Raw genomic sequence first — 7,309 nt, 5'->3', positions numbered from 1 at the left:
GTAATGTTGAAGTGTACCTTTATCATATAGCACCTTTTGAAAGTAGTAAAGTTCTCACTAACTTGATTCTATGTTTGTTTACATCTCAAGAAAGCAAATTAGATCTTATTACAAAATGAACTTTTGTGAATGGTTGTTCGTCTCTGTGTGCCCTGCAGTTGGCTGGCAACCAGTTCAGGGTGTACCCTGCCTACTGCCCATAGACAGCTGGGATAGGCACCAGCACCTTGTGAGGATAAGCGGCTCTAGAAAATGGATGGATGGAGAAGCTTGCTGACAGGCATTCATGATTAGGGGGAAGTGAGGAAATTCATTACATTCCATAGGTCAACGCAATTGAGAAAAGGCAGAGAAGATTAATCCAATTGAGGCTCTGTCTTCAACAAAATGCCTCTTCTCTATATTTAATGAATGCACGACTGAATGTATTAAAGATTCATGCATGATTATGTGATGGTTCAATCAACTCTCCCAACGATGGCTCAACATTTTAAACAGCTGAAATTTGAATTTGCTCTGAGAGCCCATTTCATATCTTTATGTTGTGTGCACTAGTTGAGTTGAGTCAAAAAGGAACAATTGACACTCGCTGAATGAAATAAGGTAATATTGGGAAAAGTAGTAAAGTTTTAATAACCCTTGATTGCCTACCTCATGGGGCCATACTACGACCTGTGTTTCAGCAGTGGACCCTCAGAACTAGAACAAAAAATTATTCCAGAAGGCAACCTGCCGTTAATTCACATTTTCAATGGGCTCTTTGTTATTAGGTGAACATCCTTCAGAGCCTTCAACCTCTGAAAATGATCACAAGCGTTAACCTCTCCATGCACTCCCTAGACTTTGAGGAAATGAGCAAATAAGCATTTCTTTTCTTCTTCTAGAGTAATAATAAATAACAAATACTGTACATAAAGCCCTTAAAGAAACTAAAGATTGGTTAAGCATCGGACAAAGAAAACAGGCACTGAAACATGAAAAAAAAAAAAATGAGCGTGACAGCTAATTATTGTTAGTTTCGACCTTACCGACAGCACACAAGTAATTACAATTTTTGAAATAAAATATTATGAACTATTTACTCACACCTGCTTTTAAAAAAAGCAATGATAAATACTTTAGCTGATTTAGTGATACTACCGACCAAACCTGTAAATAAATCATAAAAAAAAACATGCTCATACATTTTTTGTACTGCCAATTTAGAAAGAAAAAACATCCTGGTTTTAATTAAAGGGATAGAAATTTAATAAAAAATTGGTGAATCAATAATAAACAGAATAATTGACAGAACAAATGATTACCACGATTATCAGCTGCAGCCCTAAAATACTGTATATACATTTTCTCCTCTGCATCTGGTTGTTGGTGTGAAATCACTGCTGTAATCTGCTCTCTTGCTCTTGTCTGTATAAATAGATTATGCGCAGTGTTTGTATAAAGATTAATTGAACAAACGATTTTTGGTGGTAGTTTACCTTTTTATCATTATGGTGCATATGCATGTGTTTGGGGTTAAAACTTGAAATGGTGGTCATAGTTCAGTTGAGGAAGGAAAAATGTAAACAATTGTGTGCACACATCATACCACAGCGCACACCATCGCAACCTGTTCCAGTCTCTGAGCACATTTGACATTCAAAGCCATATTTAGTTTAGGTGGGAAGGGAATTTCAACTCGCTATAATCTGCATTTGCTCTCTTTTTTATGGCCAGGGTTCAACAGCATGAAGTAAAAAATTATGACATGGTAAAAACAAGCTAAACAACTTCTCGAGCAAGTTGTGTTTTTTCAAATTTGTTATTTTTAGTTTGATAATAAACTAAAGGGTTACCTTTAAGCACCAAAGTAGCACATTTGCACCAAGAAACTTAAAGAGTACCCCTTAATCACTAACCATTTTCAATTTTTCAAACAGTGATACAAAAACTTGGGTTAAGTCTCCATGCCAGGGATTCTCAAAGTGTGGTAGGCGGGGCTCCCTCAGGTAGCATGCAACTCATGAAAGAATTAAGGACTTGGAACTCGAAGTCAGTCTCTGACTCTTCTTTTAGGACTTGTGATATTTTGAGTCTATACATACTTAAATATTAAATAAAAAATAGTAAAAGAAGTAAATATAAATATTTACTTAAATAAAAGCCATCTTTTATGCCTTAAAAAGTACTGCTGGGAATAAAGCAAAAACATGAGTACTATTAGTAACAAATGAACGACAAAATCTTATGTTTCAATTGTGACCTGAAAACAATTGAATAAAATACTGCAAAACGTCAATTTTTAAGGAATTTTTACAACATTTCTAAAAAAAAATAATAATAATAATTCTACGTATTTTTAGTGGAGTCATGGCCAAAGGATTGGCCTTGACTTGAGACATGTGCCCATCACTGGCATGAGAAATAATCTTTGAATATTGTTGCAAGCCTGCAGGTGCATTACATAACAGATTCATGAGCTCATGAGTTTTTGAATTTGTCATGGTGGTGGGGGGGGGATCATGAAAGAAGCCAAATGTGGTTTGTGATCAGAGAAACTGCCCTTGGTGTGTTTCTTCAAATGGAGTTCACATACAGTATATAGAACTTTATCGTCATCATACTATGAATGCATGAGCACTGCATTCATCCTTTAAAGCAATGCTTCTCAATTATGTTCTTCAAATCCTCCCCGAGGAAAAAGAATTCCAACCCCCTCCGCACTTGCCACAATGAGTGTAAATAAGATCATTGTCTATAAAAAATAGTAATAAATAAACTAAAGTTGGATCGTTTTAGACATTAACTAAAAAAATCAATACATTTTCAACAATGGTAACTTTTAAGCCTGAATGTTTACGTTTAATCCTTTTCCTTGTAGTTTTTTGTGCCCTCCCGGCATCACCTCATTCATCATCCAAATTTATGACAACAGTTATTCTACACATTTCAAGTCATCTACTACATACAAAAGAAATTGTCCCGAGCCATCGTGATAGAACAGAATATTACGGTTGCGGTAAAATATTATGGTTAGTGGCGCTGCTTTTACTAGATCACAGGTGTCAAACTCAAGGCCCTGGGGCCAGATCCACATAATTTTAATGTGGCCTGGAAAATATTTATTTGACTTAGTTTCTGGCTCGAATCCCTATCTTGTTAGTTGTCTTCAAACAAACAAAACATTTTTTGTTCTCAATCTGTCTTCGACTTCAAGTTTCTGACTAAAATACCAAATGTGCTAATTAAACTAAAAATGAAAAAAAAAAAACTGAACATGGTCTGGAAAGTGATGCTTCACTTGAATGCTTTCTACTTGACTTGTAAGACAAAGCATGGCTCCAAAACATGGATGCCCCTGTCTTATCTTTGATGTGTTTGGCAAAAATAGTGTCCACGCATCACAACGGGAGTTAATTGTCTGCAAGGACTCACTTTTCGCACAAACAACTGGTCGAACACTGAATATGTGGCCTCATCCATCGTAGACATATATTTCCAAAGTTACACCGTAGCGTGTATTCTAAAAATCAACTAGATGTCATTCAATGATGCTAAATACTACTGACTGTCTCATAAAAGCAGGGGTTAACACACTTTAATACTTAAAAGGCCATTTTCACACAAAGCCCATAATACCATCCATGCTTCAACTAACAAACGGGTGCTAAAATGATGTTATTTTAGTTATTATGAAGTTCTATTTCCCCCAAATCTGGTCTTCTCATGAAATAAAAAATGATTTGTCATTTGAATATGTCTATCTGTGAATAATACTTCAAAAAAAAAAGCATTCAAACATTTTGTTTTGCTGTGAAAAAACGAGGCTAAAGTGTTGGTGAATGGAGTCACCCAAGGCCAAACAGAGCGCATTTTTCCGGAATTGTTGAAATAACATCCTTACAATTCTAAAGCCAACCCTGAGAATGACTTGATTGATTCTTTGTTTCCATTTTGAACTAAAAGAAAAAAATTAAATCGTGGAGAGGAAATAATTCTCCAATTATAACCGGATAATAATCACAAAAATGTTGTTGCTTCACGCTTCCTCCTGCAAGCTAGATAGCAAGTCATCACTATTGATGATGGGACCCAGTTGGGAGGAGAATGCAGAAAATACAGTGTTTTCTCTAAATTCATTGAGAAGTTGTGGCCTACCACTTGTAAATCCTAGTCATTTATTCAAATCTCTTCCATGGCTGGACACTGCAACTAACTATGTTTTCATTGACATCACATTACAGACACATAAACACTGCCATTAAAAAAAAAACAAAAACAAAAAAAACATATTAAGTCGCTGTCTAAGAGTGCTAAGAAACCACTGGTCAATTATGCTGTCAATGGATAATACGGCTGAAGTCTCCAGCGTTAAAGCTATCCACAAATGCGTTCAAATGCAGTGTGATTTCTCAAACTCAGACTATAAAGTCCATCCAGACATTAAACGTTAATAACTGCAAATATTGAAAGAATGTGGGTTTCTACCAATCTATAAACCCTGACATATATCAGAATGGAGGTTAAATTAGTTTGATGTTTTACTTATTACAAAGCATAGTTCATATCTTGAGTCAGTGTCAATCCTTAAGACATGTCCATATCAAAATGACTTTATATCAACAAATATGGTCATGTTGTACTGATCCGAAAACGCATGTGACCAAACCCTGTGCGGCGCAACCGGTTGCACCAGTTCTACCAGCACAGACGTTAGGATCTGATATGACTATCTTTCTCAGTATGAAAACAAACTTGCACATTCTCATCTGCATGGCGCTAGCATTTTGCACATCAAATAAGGGTGTTCTTTGGTCTTTTTTTTTTTTTTGAGAATGTGGGTAGTGCGCTGTTCTGTGGGTTGTTTTAGCTGATCAATAAAAGCAACAAAATGGCAGAGGAAACATGGCTTTCCGACGGTATGTTGCGTGGGTGTCAAATCATTCATCCTGGTGAAGGTCTGTCCATTGTAACAACATGGATGCTTGCCTTTCTCACCCACTGCAGCCTACACACACAACAACAACGCACACAACATGGAGTTCTTCTGATCATTTTCCTGAAAGCTTGTTTATGTACTTAGCTTCGGCAATAGACTTGTCCCAGATAGTTCACTCTCAGTAACATTGCTGCAATAAAGGAAAGGGGACATGTACAATTTGTAATTTTGTTATAATATTACAATAATAATATTCTTCATACGTCTGGCAAATAGAATATTTTAGGTAATGACAATATGTTGTACTTCTGGGAATTCATCACACGAACAAATGCAGAGGCCAGAAAATTACTTGTTTTTCTTACAATTTGAACTGCAACAGAGGACAACACAATATTTTTTTTTCTTATTTTTCATTGATTGATGCAGCAGGTCTCAGTCATATTCATTTTCTCTGTACTTTAGCTGATAAGAAATAATGTCTTCTGTGATTTATACTCTGAAATGTGCTTTATCATTTCCAGCATTTAAAAATATTAATATGATTTGTCATTACTTTGTTGACTGTTTAATGGATCATTTTTAAAAACCATTGTTAATTATTGTAATTAAAGTTTACTGGATATTGGCGTAGGTTTGGATTGCATAATTCAAAAGGTCAGAAGCGAGCAAGGAGTCGTGACTTGTACTTGGGGTGAGGTTTGTGACTGGTGAGAAACCGAATCCCCTTGTCGAAAATAACATTGAGTACCAGTCATTTTTAGACCCTCTTTTGCCCTAACATTTGAAAAGATTTGAAAAAAATATAAATGTGCATCTTGCAATGAGGGTCTGGATTCTGAAAGCACATATAAATATGTCTTTGGGACTAAATGATATAAAAATATGAACCTAAGTAAAAGGTTGCCATCATGTTCTAGAAATAAATGAACATATAACTCTAAAATAAATACTACACCCGGACGAGATGTAATGTCTCATGTGTTGAAAGTCATTGAGGTGAGATTCAGTAATATAAGATTTTCTAATTTTAGCAACTGCAGAAGAATTATATTCTACCATATTTATGGTGAAGAAATTCACCTTTCAGGGAATCCAATACGTGTTTTTGTGAACTCGCCTAATGGAAAAATTGACATGTATGACATATATGTAACTAATACATAAGCAAGTACATTTGCAATCGATGGCTACAAATAAGCCTTTTGATTGATCTGTTTGTGGCCATTTTTGTATGTCGTGTCTAGCATCTTTAGTTATCACAATAATTAAAAAAAAAAACACAACGATACAACCAGCAGCTTCAAAATAGCAAAAATCATCCTTCAAATGAAACTTTTTTTTTTTTTTTTTTTTTTTAAGTATAAATGACCTGTTTGTCCGGGTGTCCCGTTTCTGTTAGCCAGCTCCCTATTGATTTTTTGGTGAATAATTTATGTATAGGAAAAAAACTGTGAAACTCTATTTTTAAGCATGAGTAATAGACATATTATTTGCGAAATGGTTTTATATGTGCACCATCTCAGCAAATCCAGTCACAAGATCCTCTCAAGGCATTTTTGGTCTTAGACATACCTGTAGAAACATAAATGATGCCACAGTGCATTATTTATATTAAATACAGTAGTTTGAGGAACTATGGAATGTTACATCTTAAATGTATAATCTTGCATTTCAGCGTTTGGTTCTTATGGCTCTGTGAATCATGTAAGAGTCACACTTTGACTAATTAGATGACAAGGGGGTGGACAAGCTGCTGGGCAAGAAATGTGCAGCTACTATTGCAATGCTGTGAGCTCAAGCTCAAGTAATTTAGTTGCCTCTCCGCACAATCTCTCTTGAATCTTTTTCTGCCAAAAAGCTGAGAAGCTGTCTGGCCTGTCTGCATTCATTCTCCACAATCTGTGATCTGTACGTTCCAATGAGATCAACCTTTAGCCTTGCGAAATCAAAGAACCTATCTACAGTAGGTGCTAGCTAGCTAGCTAGCTGTGTGCATACAAGAGCAGCCCCACTTTGAACCTGTGTACTCTTGTGGTCACTAAAGCAATACTGAAGGAGACTGCCTCCCACAGTGTAAATCTGAGTGTATTGTGAAAACATCATATAAGAGACATAAAAATATTGCTGCCCTCATGGGCGATATCACTACAATGCTAAACACGTATCAAACCTCTTTGAAATGAATAATAGTAAAAGTGAGCAAGCTGTTTTTCTTTAAAATAATACAGTATTTCAGGTATTCTCTGTACTGTATTTGATTTTTTTCGCCCATAAAAACACATGAATAATCTGCATAACAATATGTAATTACCTACTCCTCCTCATTAGCCCATAATTTGAGCTATTTGCTTGTTTACGTGTTAACTCTCTAATGGCTATAATAATGAT

The sequence above is a fragment of the Hippichthys cyanospilos genome, chromosome 7 (genome assembly GCF_059441005.1).
Source record: "Hippichthys cyanospilos isolate Australia breed blue-spotted pipefish chromosome 7, RoL_Hcya_1.0, whole genome shotgun sequence".
Lineage (NCBI taxonomy): Eukaryota > Metazoa > Chordata > Actinopteri > Syngnathiformes > Syngnathidae > Hippichthys > Hippichthys cyanospilos.
This window is presented reverse-complemented; position numbering follows the sequence as displayed.